Source organism: Eleutherodactylus coqui, chromosome 7 (genome assembly GCF_035609145.1).
Source record: "Eleutherodactylus coqui strain aEleCoq1 chromosome 7, aEleCoq1.hap1, whole genome shotgun sequence".
Taxonomy (NCBI): Eukaryota; Metazoa; Chordata; class Amphibia; order Anura; family Eleutherodactylidae; genus Eleutherodactylus; species Eleutherodactylus coqui.
This window is the reverse complement of record NC_089843.1, coordinates 200,892,850-200,907,126: the sequence shown is the minus strand read 5'-3', so window position 1 is coordinate 200,907,126 and position 14,277 is coordinate 200,892,850. Positions and strand designations below refer to the sequence as shown.

The following is a 14,277-nucleotide window of genomic DNA, read 5'->3' as shown; positions in this document are numbered from 1 at the left end:
TCTTTTTACAGAAGTTTTTAATTCCAAAAGCCTCCCAGGGTCCTGGCGGAAGGGTGATGTGTCTCTGTTGTACAAGAAAGGTGACAAAACAGATATCAGAAATTGGAGACCCATCACCCTTCTAAATGCCGATTACAAAATCATGGCCAAAATATGCGCCAACAGACTGAAACAGATAGTACATAAAATTATACACCAAAACCAAGTCTGTGGCGTCCCTGGGAGGGCGATTCACGATAACTTAAACCTTTTAAAGGACTGCATCAGCGACACGAAGTCAAGGCATGGCAAAATGGCCATTTTATCCATAGACTTCGAAAAGGCCTTTGACAGAGTGTCGCATTTTTATCTTTTTAAGGTTTTAGAGAAGATGGGTATACCGGAAGGCTTTTTACTGTCTCTAAGAGCCTTTTACGATAACTGCACGAGTAAGATTTTAGTGAACGGTTTTAAGACGCAGGATGTCCTTTTAAAATCCGGAGTGAAGCAGGGGTGTCCCTTGTCCCCACTACTTTTTATCTGTGCACTGGAGCCTCTTTTATGCGCATTACGGAAGGACAAGCAAGTTCGTGGCATCCCCCTACCGGGTGGGGGGGTGTCGAGGCTAAAGTAGTGGGGTACATGGATGACGTTGCGGTGCTCTGCAGGGACACCCTCTCAATTCAGAAGACTTTAAAACAAATTCAGTATTTTTGCTGCTCCTCCGGTTTTAAAGTGAATTTTAATAAAAGCAGTATTTTAAACATTGGGGACATGCTTTTAACGGACATTCCTGTACCGGCTTCCGATACCGTGCAGATTTTAGGTGTCTCCTTTAATGAGTCCAACAACGGTTTTACCAGTTGGGACTTGGTGGCACAAAAAATAAACAAAAAGTTGTGTATGTGGAGCATGCGGCAGCTGACGCTGGAGGGGAAGGTTTTAATAACGAAGATGATTATTTTACCCATTTTATTATATTTAAGTATGGTGTTTCCCCCTCCAGACCGGCTGCTAAAGAAAATCACAAAGGCATGCTTCACATTTTTATGGAACTCCAAAATGGAAAAGCTCAGAAGAGAGATAGTTTTAAAACCCAAAGCCATGGGGGGGGAAGGATTTCCCTGATTTTAGAGCTTTTCTTTTAACGAAATATTTTAGCATGTGTCTTAGCGCTGTTTTTAAGAATCACTACTGGTCGTATTTTATTCGTTTTAATACAGGTTATTTTATGAGAAGACATGGGTGGTTCTCCACGGTTTTAAGTTCCCCCTACTCTTTTAACCTGTCGAGTGAATACAAGATTTTAGCCAAGATAGTGATTTTATATGATTTTAGTGGTAAGACGGTGCAATACCTTTTAAATAGTAAGAAAACTTATAAAGACATCAAGGAAAGTGGTTTTATGGCGCCTGCAGGGAATTTTAATGAAGAGAGAACAAAAGAAATATGGACAATAGTTAACGACAACTCTCTTTTTAACCCACAGAAGGACCTTGCCTGGAGCTGTGTTCACGACTGTCTTCCATGCCGGGCATTCCAGCATCGAAGAGGGCTGACCAACTCTGCCGCCTGCCCAAGACCTGGATGTCGTGAGGACGAAACAGTGCAACACATCATGTGGACCTGTTATTTTTCTAAACTAATATGGACTAAAATAAGCCCTCTGATAACCAAAATCACCCGGATAAAAAGAATAAAGATGGAGACCGTGCTATATGGATGCCTGGAATGCCCCACGAGGACCGAGAAGATAATGGCATGGAAGATCATTAACTGCGTGAAGACGGCTCTGTGGAAGGCCCGAAATATTTTACTGTTCAAACATGAGGTTTTATCAGTGCAGGACGTTTTAGCTATTTGTCTTAGCGAATTATATGATTATTTTTTAATAGACAAGAAAAACTTTCCAATTTTATCTAGAAAATGGCTTTTAAGCGAGTGGAGTTCCATAATTTGATGCCACCAAGTGCCCATTTTATATGTATTTGTATCTGTATTTAAAGAGTTTTTTTTTTTAGAGCATTTTACGTTTTAAAATGTTCACAGAAATGTTTCCTTTTGATGACGATTGTAAAACTCTTTGTGTAAAATAAAGTCACCCCAGCAATGGGGATGTTAACTTAAAAAAAATCTGTTCTTATCAGTTTAATATCTGATACGTCCCCTATCTGGGGACCATATATCAAATGGATTTTTAGAACAGGGAGCTGGAAAAAGAGCTTGCTCTGTCCACTCCGCGCATTGACCTGGTATTGCAGTACCTCCAGGACCGGTGCACCCCCTTTCCTACAGCAGTTTCCAAAAGCAGAAAAGCAAAACTGACGAGCAAGAGGTGCAGCGCAGCTGTGGCTTCTTCTGCTGCTGCTAACAAACCAGCACTTTGACTGACACTCAGCCCGTCTGCTGCCGTGGAGCTCGCAACATTGTATCCACTGTGCACAGCACAGGTACAACTGGAAGCAAAACAACACACACCAGTTCATATGCCAGCCGCACTCTATAGTTCGTACCTACCGCTGCGCTAATAGCCAAGTTGGAAACATCGGGCAGGCACAGCGTATCCTGGCAGCCTGCATCTGTATGCTCCACGTATTCGGGTCATGGGTGTATGTGCAGGGGGTGCGGTCGCACCTGGGGCCCGGAGCCCTAGGGGGCCCATAAAGTCTCTCTTCCCCACATTGTAAACCAATGCTATCAATGAAGCTTTATAGTTTGAGGGCCCAGTCCCAGACTTTGTACTGGGGCCCCGCAGCTTCAAGTTACACCTCCGGATCAGGATAATGCTAGGCCATTCCAACCAGCCTGTGTGAGTGACCTGCAGTCGCTGGTAGTCGAAAAGCGGCCGGCCCCGGATGTGTGCTTCAGAGTGGACAGACAGCAGTGGACCCCCAATCACACAGGCCCGAGGCTTGCTATGCGGCACGGAATACCTCATTGGACTGCAGCACTCCACGCGGGCTGAGATACACGCTCCACGTGGGATGGGCAGTATTCCGTCCATGAGGATCCAGGCCAACGCTTACAGATGGAGCAACACCCGGGGAGCAAAGAACTCCAACGAACGGACGTCTACTTTAAAAGGATGTATTGCTTTATTCAATGCATGGACACAGAAACAGTTCAACCGCTCGCTAAAGACCGCAGTCAATACAGTAAAGAGAGAAATGTGTCTGTTTAATGTAAACTTGCACGGAGCTCGTTTGTGAGCCACTGACTGAATGCCGCTGCTGCATGTCTGAAACGTGGTCTGACGTTACATGCACCAGCAGGGATAAGGCCTTGCCTATAAGCATTCCCCAGCTGGCAAAAACGGAACCTCCCTGCCTATTCCTCACCGTGGAAGAACGGAACCTACCTTTTTTTTAAAAAAAAAAGAAAGCCACAGCAGCAGCCAACTCGATTTTGGTAGGCCGCTGTCTCCCCCTTGTGTGCTGCATTAAAAATGCACTCCGCTAAAAATAACTGATCCACGAAATAGAGCGTAGGGAGAGAATGAGGCTTCTAGATGAGCCGTCAGGCTATGATAAATTGTATCACACCTGGGCGATATGGATAGATGCCCGGAGCTCACCCCTATTTACTAGGTGGTTACAGACAGGGACATGTGAGTAACACGTTTAAACCACAATCGTAAAGAGAAACAGCAATCCCGGAGCGCCCCCCCCTCCCCCTTTTTGTTTTATTTTCTCTTTCTCCCGTGTCATAGATACCTACCCTCCCTTACCGCTCCCCCCCCCTTCCCCTGTTTGTAGACCTTATAAAATATCACAGACAAACATTATATAGTTCAACTCGAAATTTATTTATTAAGTTTCATTGTCAAAGTTATTTTTACATTGCTTTGAGATAAGGCAAAAGTTTCCCCCCCTCCATGAAACTAATAAAACCTATATTGAATAAAATAAAAATGATGTAGTTACTGGTAGTTCTGCAGTTACCGGTAGTTCTGCAGTTACCGGTAGTTCAGCAGTTGCCGGTAGTTCAGCAGTTGCCGGTAGTTCAGCAGTTGCCGGAAGTTCAGCAGTTGCCGGAAGTTCAGCAGTTGCCGGTAGTTTTGCAGTTGCCGGTAGTTTTGCAGTTGCCGGTAGTTCTGCAGTTGCCGGTAGTTCTGCAGTTGCCGGTAGTTCTGCAGTTGCCGGTAGTTCTGCAGCTTCTTGGTAGAGATAAAGACCATCTCCCGTCTCCCAGCTGCAGCAGCGACTGACTGAAATCGCTGCCAAGCCCGCTATTTATGCTTCTAAATTGATGACATCACAATGGAGTGACATCAGCCTGCCATACACCTGGCTCATGACATCACAAGGGAGTGACATCATCAGCATTCCAAATACCTGGCTCATTTGCATACAGTATGTATGCATGTATGTGTCTATCCTATCCTATCCTATCCTATCTAATCTATCTTTATTAATTACGTAGAATATAGATATGGATTATTTCTGAATTATAGATTTTGTAGATATAGATTAAAGATAGATTTACGATTGTGTGTGTGTGTGTGTGTGTGATAGAGATATATATATATATATATATATACTAGCGTACCCGTCGCGCGTTGCTGCGAAGACAGACATACATACATACATTCGTTTTTATATATCTAGATGACGGCAGCAGCGACCACTGAGGTTTTGTAGGCCGCTGCTTCCCCCTTGCAGGCTGAATAAAATAGCCGTTGGGTGGAACATCCAATTTATCCGGCTGCTGTGGCTTCTTGGGAAGATAGCCTAGTACATGTTTGCCCACTTCCAACTCCAATGGAGACTGACTGTAAATGGCTGGCGTGCTCTAGTATTTATGGTTTCAAGCTGTACGTGTCATTGCATACAGTCTATCTATCTATCTATCTATCTATCTATCTATCTATCTATCTATCTATCTATCTAGGTTATTGCATACAGTCTATCTATCTATCTATCTATCTATCTATCTATCTATCTATCTATCTATCTATGACATCCGGAAATGAGAGAATTAGATTCCGTACATAAAATTTGAACGCTAATTCTTTGGCGCTTTGAATTGAATAATCGAGTTGGGACCCATTAACTTTTCCTATTTATGACATAATCAATGCTCGTGCCAAATTTCAAGTTTCTATGACATTGGGAAGTGAGAGAATTAAATTCCGTACATAAAATTTGGACGATAATTCTTTTGCGCTTAGAATTGAATAATCGAGTTGGGATGAGACATAAGGCCTTGCCCATAAGCATTCCCCAACCTCCAAGAACTGAACCTACCTACCTGAATGAGATTTTGTAGGCCGCTGCTTCCCCCTTGCGGGCTGAATAAAATAGCCGTTGGGTGGAACATACAATTTATCCGGCTGCTGTGGCTTCTTAGGAAGATATCCTAGTACTTGTTTACCCACTTCCAACTCCAATGGTAATTGGCTGGCGTGCTCTAGTGGTTCCAAGCTGTACGTGTCATAATACAGCCTTAATGACATCACAATGCAGCTTTATAGAACATGTTGGGGCATGTTCAAGGGCGTCCGATGTTGATGACATCAGTGATGACATCACAATAGCAGGTGGCTTACTTATTCGATCTACGTGGGGGGGGGGGGCGTAACTTTCGACGACGCTCGCGCGCCATTTATCGTAGGATATTTGTACTATGCCTATAATCTTCCCAGGAGTGTACTTAACAACTTCCCAAAGTTTCATGGCGATCGGATGAATGGTGTAGTAGCGCATAAAGGACAAACAGACACGCACGCACGCAGACACGCACGCACGCAGACAGACATACATTCAATTTTATATATATAGATATATATATGTAAAAAAAATATAAAATCTGTAGTTATGTATGTATGGCGGGAAAAAAAGGCCTGCTGTATGTTTTTAAGTTCTTCGGATAACCATGCCATTCTATTATTCTCCTTACTAGGGTCTACTAATGCCGGCCCAGGGAAAGGCAATAAAGCCCTATGGGGCCGAAGCCAATTTCCCTCATTTCAGGTAAAAAGTTTCCATCTGTCCCCACTCGAAATGCGGCCGGCATAAGAGATCCCTCCAACCGACCGGCCGACGCACCTTCAGAGACAAACTAGTGCTTGCTTCTAGTGTCATCGCCGGCTTAACCATCCTGGGTAGGGAGGTGACGAGTCCTGCAGCAGCAGCAGCAGGCTCTGCAAGCCTAGGATGCGTGAGCACGGTGCAAGAGGAAGGACTGAGGGGGGGGGGAGGGCGCGGTTGAGAAGGCGTGGGGCGGGGCTATGCAAAACTCTTCCATCTCCCTGGGTGCATTGTGGGTGCGCCCAGAGTGCCGGCTGAGCGTGTTGCCTCAAGCCTTGGAAGTGGAGTTGGGCGGGCCGGGCTGCAGGTGAAACCCATTTCGGGTTATCGCTTCTCGGCCTTTTGGCTAAGATCACATGTGGATCGGAGAAGAGGATCGTCTGGAGTGGTGAAATGGAGCCTCAGGCTATACGGAACACCATCCGCTTTCTGGTTAAGCCAGATTCCTGCAGAAGAGTGGAGCTGGGAACCTTCGTCCAGGAAGTCCTCTTTGAAGCACTGAAGCTGAAAGCTGCTGAGATCTTCTGCCTGCAAGACCACACCGGCAAAGGACTGTTTGATGTCTCTTTTGAGACAAACAGTTTCTGCCTGAACATCTTTGAGCGCTGCAAGCTGCTGAAAGAAGAAGGGAAGCTGAGCGACTTCATCCTGCTGCCACTGTTCCAGATGGATGAGAAGCCAGTGACTCTGCATCTATTTAACCCCTTCACTGAGCTCTCTCATGTGGTGGCGTTCCTACAGAGATACTGCAGCAATGTGCGTGGAGGAGTGAAGCTGAAGAATGCTTTTGGGATCCCTAATGGCAAGCTGCGTTTCTGGGTGCGCTTTCGCACAGACCCTAATGGCATCGGAGGAGTAAAGCACCCACCATCCTCCTTCTCCCTGGGAGGCAACAGGGGATACTTGACCTACCCAGGCCAGCCCCGCTACTGCAGGCTGTGTTTGCAGTTTGGACACACACAAGACTTCTGTCCTAATGGCCGCTGCTGCAGGAATTGTGGAGTACAGGGTCATGAGGCTGGCCAGTGCCCTAAGCCTCGCAAATGTGACCTGTGTGGCTCTATTTTACACTTGGCAAGGAACTGCCCCAAGGGACTAATGACGAGCCGCAGTTATGCTGATGCGGCTCGCACTGGAAGAGGACCTGTTTTCTTTGAAAGTGGTCTGGACACTGGGGTTAATGAACCAGAAGAATTGATGCCTATGGATGAGGCCGTCAGTCGCTTGCCGCCGCTGTTTCAGACCACTGCACAAAATCAAGCGTCCACCTCAGGACTCCAGCCAGAACAGCCAGGGATTACAACAGCAACCGCAGCAGAGGTAAACCCGATGGGAGTTCCTGTACCTCAGAGTTTGCCCTCTGAGGTCTCCAGCGCTGAGCCTGCTGCACAGAGTGCCCTCCCTGCTGCCCCCCTGGGATTTACTACAGCTGATCATCAGGCAGCCGCGGCCTCCCAGCTACAAGTGTCTGCAGCTGCCCAACCCCAGCATGATGAGGATACAGATGGCAGCACCACCATCATCCCTGACACAGGTACTGTGAGTATGGAACTGTCATTGCCTTCATCCACAAACTCTGTGATTCCAGGAACTGTGTGCTCCCCTACTGCTGGCATTATGCCAGGACTTGCACCTAAGAGGCAGGAGGGGGAGGAGGACTCTTGGGCGTTGGTGCAAAGAAGCAAATCTAAAAGGTTGAAAACTGCACCTAGTGCTACAAACTCCTCTGAGGGCTCCATACCTTGTGCCCAAAGCCCAGCCAGCCCCCCTGTTTGTTTAAGCACCAATGCTTTTGAGGTGCTGGCAGACTTAGAGGAGGACATGCTGTCCCCCAGCAGTGGGGCATCCTCCCCATTTTTGGACACCGACGCAATTGAGCAGTTTGTTGGTGCCTTGCAAATGCCTAATGTCTGAAAGTATTGTAATGTTGGTCGTTTTTCCTGTTATTGTTTTTATCCTCATAACCATTCATTTCATCAGTTTTATCCCTAAATGTAAGGGTTATATGTAGCAGAGCTAGACGTGCGGCTATTTTAGAGCACCTGTCCACACGGTCTGCTGACATTCTCTGCCTGCAGGAGTGCGGTTTGACCTCTATACCTAAAGCTTCGGAATGGCCGCACGGCCAGTCGCTGTGGTCAACATCCACAAAAAACAAAAATGATGGCGTGGGGATTTTGTTTACAAACAACAGTTATGTTATAGATGAATATGTTGTCATAGAGGAGGGCAGATGTCTTCTGGCTTATGTCACATTCCGAAATGTGCGATTCAGGGTCATAAATGTGTACGCCCCTCCAGATAAGAACGAGCGCAAGGAGCTGTTTGAAAAACTAAAGTTGTTCCTACCAGGCCGTTTGCCAGTTTTTTTGGTGGGAGATTTGAACTGTCACCTCCAAGGAGAAAAAATGGATGTGACAGCCAAACAGCTCAACCAGATGACATCTGACCTCCAGTTATTAGATGTAGTAGCATTAGCAAAGGTGAAGCCCGTACCTGACACGTATCATGCGGACAGGGGCGGGGTGCACGCTCGTTTAGACTACATCTTTGTTTCTAAAACTGTTAATGTTAAAAGTTACAGCCAGGAGAGGGTTAATTTTTCAGACCATGAGTGCCTGAAGTGTGTGTGTGAGTTAGAGGATGTCGTGCGGTATGGGAGAGGTGTATGGAAAATGAATGTGAGCCTGCTGGAGGATGAGAGTGTGTATGAGGACTTCAGGAAGGTGTATGAGGAATGGCAGAGAATGAAGAATGACTTTGGGAGTGTCATGGCCTGGTGGGAGTGGGTGAAAGGAAAGATTGGGGTCTTCTTCAGGAAAAGAGGCTACAGGGTGGCTGCGAAGAAGAGAGAGATGTATGCGAGAGTGAATGCTAAACTGAATGTCCTGCATAAACTAAGAGAGGCCGGTGTGAATGTGGATGAGGAGCTGTGTGATGCCAGGAAGAAGGTGAATGAGTGTCTGCGGGAGAGAGGGAAGCAAATCATGTTCCAGGCCAAGTTGGACACAATGGAGAAGGATGAATGTTGTTCACGGTTTTTCTTTAAAAAGTTAGTCAAAAGTAAAACGGATGTGAGTGTGGTGAGGGACATGGATGGGAAGGAGCTGAAGGGAGAGGAGGTAGCAGAGGCAATTGAGGATTTCTATAGAGACTTGTATAGTGAAAAGATGAGAGATGCAAGTCTAGAGAGGGAGGTGATCGGATCCCTTACGGACAGGATCGCAGAGGAGGATATACCACCATTGGTGAGGGATATAACAGAGGATGAGGTGAGAAAGGTATTTGAGAGCATGACACGGAATAAAACTCCAGGGATGGATGGATTACTGATGGAATTTTATTTGTTCTTCTGGCCTATTGTTGGTAGTGATATACTGCAGTTGTACCAGTGGATGTGGAGAGAAGGTAACATAGGGTTAAGTATGAAAGAGGGATTAGTGGTATTAATCTTTAAAAAAGGAGATAAATCAGACTTGTGTAATTGGAGGCCTATCACCCTGCTTAATGTGGACTACAAGGGGTACGCCAAGTTGCTTGCCAGTCGCATGAGTAGGGTTATAGCCCAGGTAGTTCAGGAGGATCAGGTATGTGGTGTGCCTGAGCGCTCCATTGCAGGTAACCTAAGCCTGCTCCGAGATGTCCTCTGGGATGGGATGCAGAGGGACAGGAGTGTGATGGTTCTCTCATTAGATTTTGAGAAAGCTTTTGATCGGCTTTCTCATGCCTTTCTGTTTAATGTGTTAGATAGGATGGGTTTCCCATCTAGTTTCTTAAGAGCTATCAGAAGCCTCTATGATGGGATTGGAAGCCAAATTCTACTCCGTGGCTTTGTAACTAACAGGATTAGAGTCTGTTCGGGAGTCAGACAAGGCTGCCCGTTATCCCCGTTAGTATTTATTTGTGCTATGGAACCCTTGTTCTGTATGTTGCGGAGAGATAAATTTATGAGAGGAATGATGGTGCCGGGCAGTGGAGGGAAGGCTGTGAAGGCTCTTGGTTACATGGATGACGTCTGCATAGTGACAGAGCATAAAGCAGAGTTGAGCAGAGCTAAACTGCATACAAACATCTTCTGCGGGGCATCAGCCTTCCGTGTGAATTGGGACAAATGTGAGGTGAAGTGCTTTGGAGGAAAGTGTGAAGTGGCAGATGTGGGAGTGAAAGTGGTCAATAGTATAAAAGTATTAGGCATTAAGTTTGAAGAACGCTTGGATGGCCATGAGAATTGGGAGGAAGTAAGAGACAAAATAAACAGAAAATTAGACTTCTGGAAACTGCGAGAGCTAACCTTCACAGGTAAAACACTCATCATCAAATGTGTCATCTTACCAATGCTGCTCTACATAGCTAACATTTTCCCACCAAGCTACATGGAGCTCAGGAAAATAAATAGAGTCCTGTTCCTCTTTCTATGGGGGGTCAAAATGGAGAGAATGAAAAGAACCACAGTGGTAAAGTCCAGACAAAACGGTGGCTTAGGCTTCCCGGATGTCCAACTGTATTTGGCGATTAACTTTATGATGACCGTACTCAGACTCATCCAAGGGGATACTAAAGTGGCGTTCATGACCAAATACATTGGGGGATGGCTGCTCTGCAGGTTACAATGGTGTGAGAGGAGGCTGACACAGCCGGTGGCGTTTACTTGTCCAGCCTGGTATGTGCGAATGGAAAAGTTTGTGAAAGAGAATGATTTGACTGGTCTGAACAAAAATGAGCTTAGAAACAAAAAGAAGGTGCTACAAATCTGTAAGAGAGGAGAACAGGTAGAAGACATTGACTTACTGACACATGTAGAGGCAGAAAGAGTCTGGGGTAACCTCTCCCGGCAGGATGGGACAAACAGACAAAAGGACATCATGTGGTTAAGTATGCAAGGGGCCTTACCTGTGAGAGAGGTCCAGAAGAAGAGGGACCTGGTGCGCAGCGAAGCATGCCCACGGCAGCGCTGTGGAGGGATAGAGAGTATCCTACATGTCTTCTGGAACTGCGGATTCGCACAACGAGTGTTGGGAAAGTTGAAAGCCCTGATAAAAGAGCTCACAGGGCTCACATACTTATCATTTGCCTTCGTGCTTTTTGGTATCGGAGTTACAAAAAAAGACAAAAGTCATGTTTTATGGTTATTAATGCTATGTATTAAAGAGGTACTCTGGGACGCACGAAACATCTATGTGTATAAAAGGGAATGCTGGGAGGAAGATGATTGTGTCAGACTGATCCTGAGTCGTCTTTACCTGTGTTACTTATATGATAAAAAGAAGCGAGGAGTAGCTGATGCCGAAGGGATCTGGAAATTCAAGAAATGGAAACACCTTGTAAAGTTATAAGTATTCTTCTTTATTGTGTGATTTGAGTGTAATTTGCAGATTTACAATGATTGAATAACCTGTTTGTGCAAATAAAGTTTAATTTACAATAAAAAAAAAAAAAAAAAAATCTGTTCTTATCAGTTTAATATCTGATACGTCCCCTATCTGGGGACCATATATTAAATGGATTTTTAGAACAGGGAGCTGGAAAAAGAGCTTGCTCTGTCCACTCCGCGCATTGACCTGGTATTGCAGTACCTCCAGGACCGGTGCACCCCCTTTCCTACAGCAGTTTCCAAAAGCAGAAAAACAAAACTGACGAGCAAGAGGTGCAGCGCAGCTGTGGCTTCTTCTGCTGCTGCTAACAAACCAGCACTTTGACTGACACTCAGCCCGTCTGCTGCCGTGGAGCTCGCAACATTGTATCCACTGTGCACAGCACAGGTACAACTGGAAGCAAAACAACACACACCAGTTCATATGCCAGCCGCACTCTATAGTTCGTACCTACCGCTGCGCTAATAGCCAAGTTGGAAACATCGGGCAGGCACAGCGTATCCTGGCAGCCTGCATCTGTATGCTCCACGTATTCGGGTCATGGGTGTATGTGCAGGGGGTGCGGTCGCACCTGGGGCCCGGAGCCCTAGGGGGCCCATAAAGTCTCTCTTCCCCACATTGTAAACCAATGCTATCAATGAAGCTTTATAGTTTGAGGGCCCAGTCCCAGACTTTGTACTGGGGCCCCGCAGCTTCAAGTTACACCTCCGGATCAGGATAATGCTAGGCCATTCCAACCAGCCTGTGTGAGTGACCTGCAGTCGCTGGTAGTCGAAAAGCGTCCGGCCCCGGATGTGTGCTTCAGAGTGGACAGACAGCAGTGGACCCCCAATCACACAGGCCCGAGGCTTGCTATGCGGCACGGAATACCTCATTGGACTGCAGCACTCCACGCGGGCTGAGATACACGCTCCACGTGGGATGGGCAGTATTCCGTCCATGAGGATCCAGGCCAACGCTTACAGATGGAGCAACACCCGGGGAGCAAAGAACTCCAACGAACGGACGTCTACTTTAAAAGGATGCATTGCTTTATTCAATGCATGGACACAGAAACAGTTCAACCGCTCGCTAAAGACCGCAGTCAATACAGTAAAGAGAGAAATGTGTCTGTTTAATGTAAACTTGCACGGAGCTCGTTTGTGAGCCACTGACTGAATGAATGCTGCTGCTGCCGCTGCTGCATGTCTGAAACGTGGTCTGACGTTACATGCACCAGCAGGGATAAGGCCTTGCCTATAAGCATTCCCCAGCTGGCAAAAACGGAACCTCCCTGCCTATTCCTCACCGTGGAAGAACGGAACCTACCTTTTTTTTAAAAAAAAAAGAAAGCCACAGCAGCAGCCAACTCGATTTTGGTAGGCCGCTGTCTCCCCCTTGTGTGCTGCATTAAAAATGCACTCCGCTAAAAATAACTGATCCACGAAATAGAGCGTATGGAGAGAATGAGGCTTCTAGATGAGCCGTCAGGCTATGATAAATTGTATCACACCTGGGCGATATGGATAGATGCCCGGAGCTCACCCCTATTTACTAGGTGGTTACAGACAGGGACATGTGAGTAACACGTTTAAACCACAATCGTAAAGAGAAACAACAATTCCGGAGCCCGCCCCCCCCCTTTTTGTTTTATTTTCTCTTTCTCCCGTGTCATAGATACCTACCCTCCCTTACCACCCCCCCCCCTTACCCTCCCCTCATTCTCCTGTTTGTAGACCTTATAAAATATCACAGACAAACATGATATAGTTCAACTCGAAATTGATTTATTAAGTTTCATTGTCAAAGTTATTTTTACATTGCTTTGAGATAAGGCAAAAGTTTCCCCCCCCTCCATGAAACCAATAAAACCTATATTGAATAAAATAAAAATGATGCAGTTACTGGTAGTTCTGCAGTTACTGGTAGTTCTGCAGTTACCGGTAGTTCAGCAGTTGCCGGTAGTTCAGCAGTTGCCGGTAGTTCAGCAGTTGCCGGTAGTTCAGCAGTTGCCGGAAGTTCAGCAGTTGCCGGAAGTTCAGCAGTTGCCGGTAGTTTTGCAGTTGCCGGTAGTTTTGCAGTTGCCGGTAGTTTTGCAGTTGCCGGTAGTTTTGCAGTTGCCGGTAGTTCTGCAGTTGCCGGTAGTTCTGCAGCTTCTTGGTAGAGATAAAGACCATCTCCCGTCTCCCAGCTGCAGCAGAGACTGACTGAAATCGCTGCCAAGCCCGCTATTTATGCTTCTAAATTGATGACATCACAATGGAGTGACATCAGCCTGCCATACACCTGGCTCATGACATCACAAGGGAGTGACATCATCAGCATTCCAAACACCTGGCTCATTTGCATACAGTATGTATGTATGACATAACAAGGGAGTGACATCATCAGCATTCCAAATACCTGGCTCATTTGCATACAGTATGTATGCATGTATGTGTCTATCCTATCCTATCCTATCCTATCTAATCTATCTTTATTAATTACGTAGAATATAGATATGGATTATTTCTGAATTATAGATTTTGTAGATATAGATTAAAGATAGATTTACGATTGTGTGTGTGTGTGTGTGTGTGATAGAGATATATATATATATATATAATGTAAAAAAAATATAAAATCTGTAGTTATGTATGTATGGCAGGAAAAAAAGGCCTGCTGTATGTTTTTAAGTTCTTCGGATAACCATGCCATTCTATTATTCTCCTTACTAGGGTCTACTAATGCCGGCCCAGGGAAAGGCAATAAAGCCCTATGGGGCCGAAGCCAATTTCCCTCATTTCAGGTAAAAAGTTTCCATCCGTCCCCACTCGAAATGCGGCCGGCCGAAGAGATCCCTCCAACCGACCGGCCGACGCACCTTCAGAGACAAACTAGTGCTTGCTTCTAGTGTCATCGCCGGCTTAACCATCTTG

The 14,277-nt window shown here is 46.0% G+C and overlaps 1 non-coding gene and 1 pseudogene across 1 annotated transcript; both read left to right on the top strand.

Annotated features, from left to right (window-relative positions):
* The first annotated feature begins 2,097 nt into the window (after positions 1 to 2,097).
* On the top strand, positions 2,098 to 2,265 carry LOC136574124 (U2 spliceosomal RNA; annotated as a pseudogene).
* A 9,147-nt stretch (positions 2,266 to 11,412) lies between these two features.
* On the top strand, positions 11,413 to 11,603 carry LOC136574089 (U2 spliceosomal RNA). Its single transcript, XR_010786224.1, has one exon. It is a non-coding gene; the product is annotated as a U2 spliceosomal RNA (small nuclear RNA).
* The last annotated feature ends 2,674 nt before the right edge of the window (positions 11,604 to 14,277 follow it).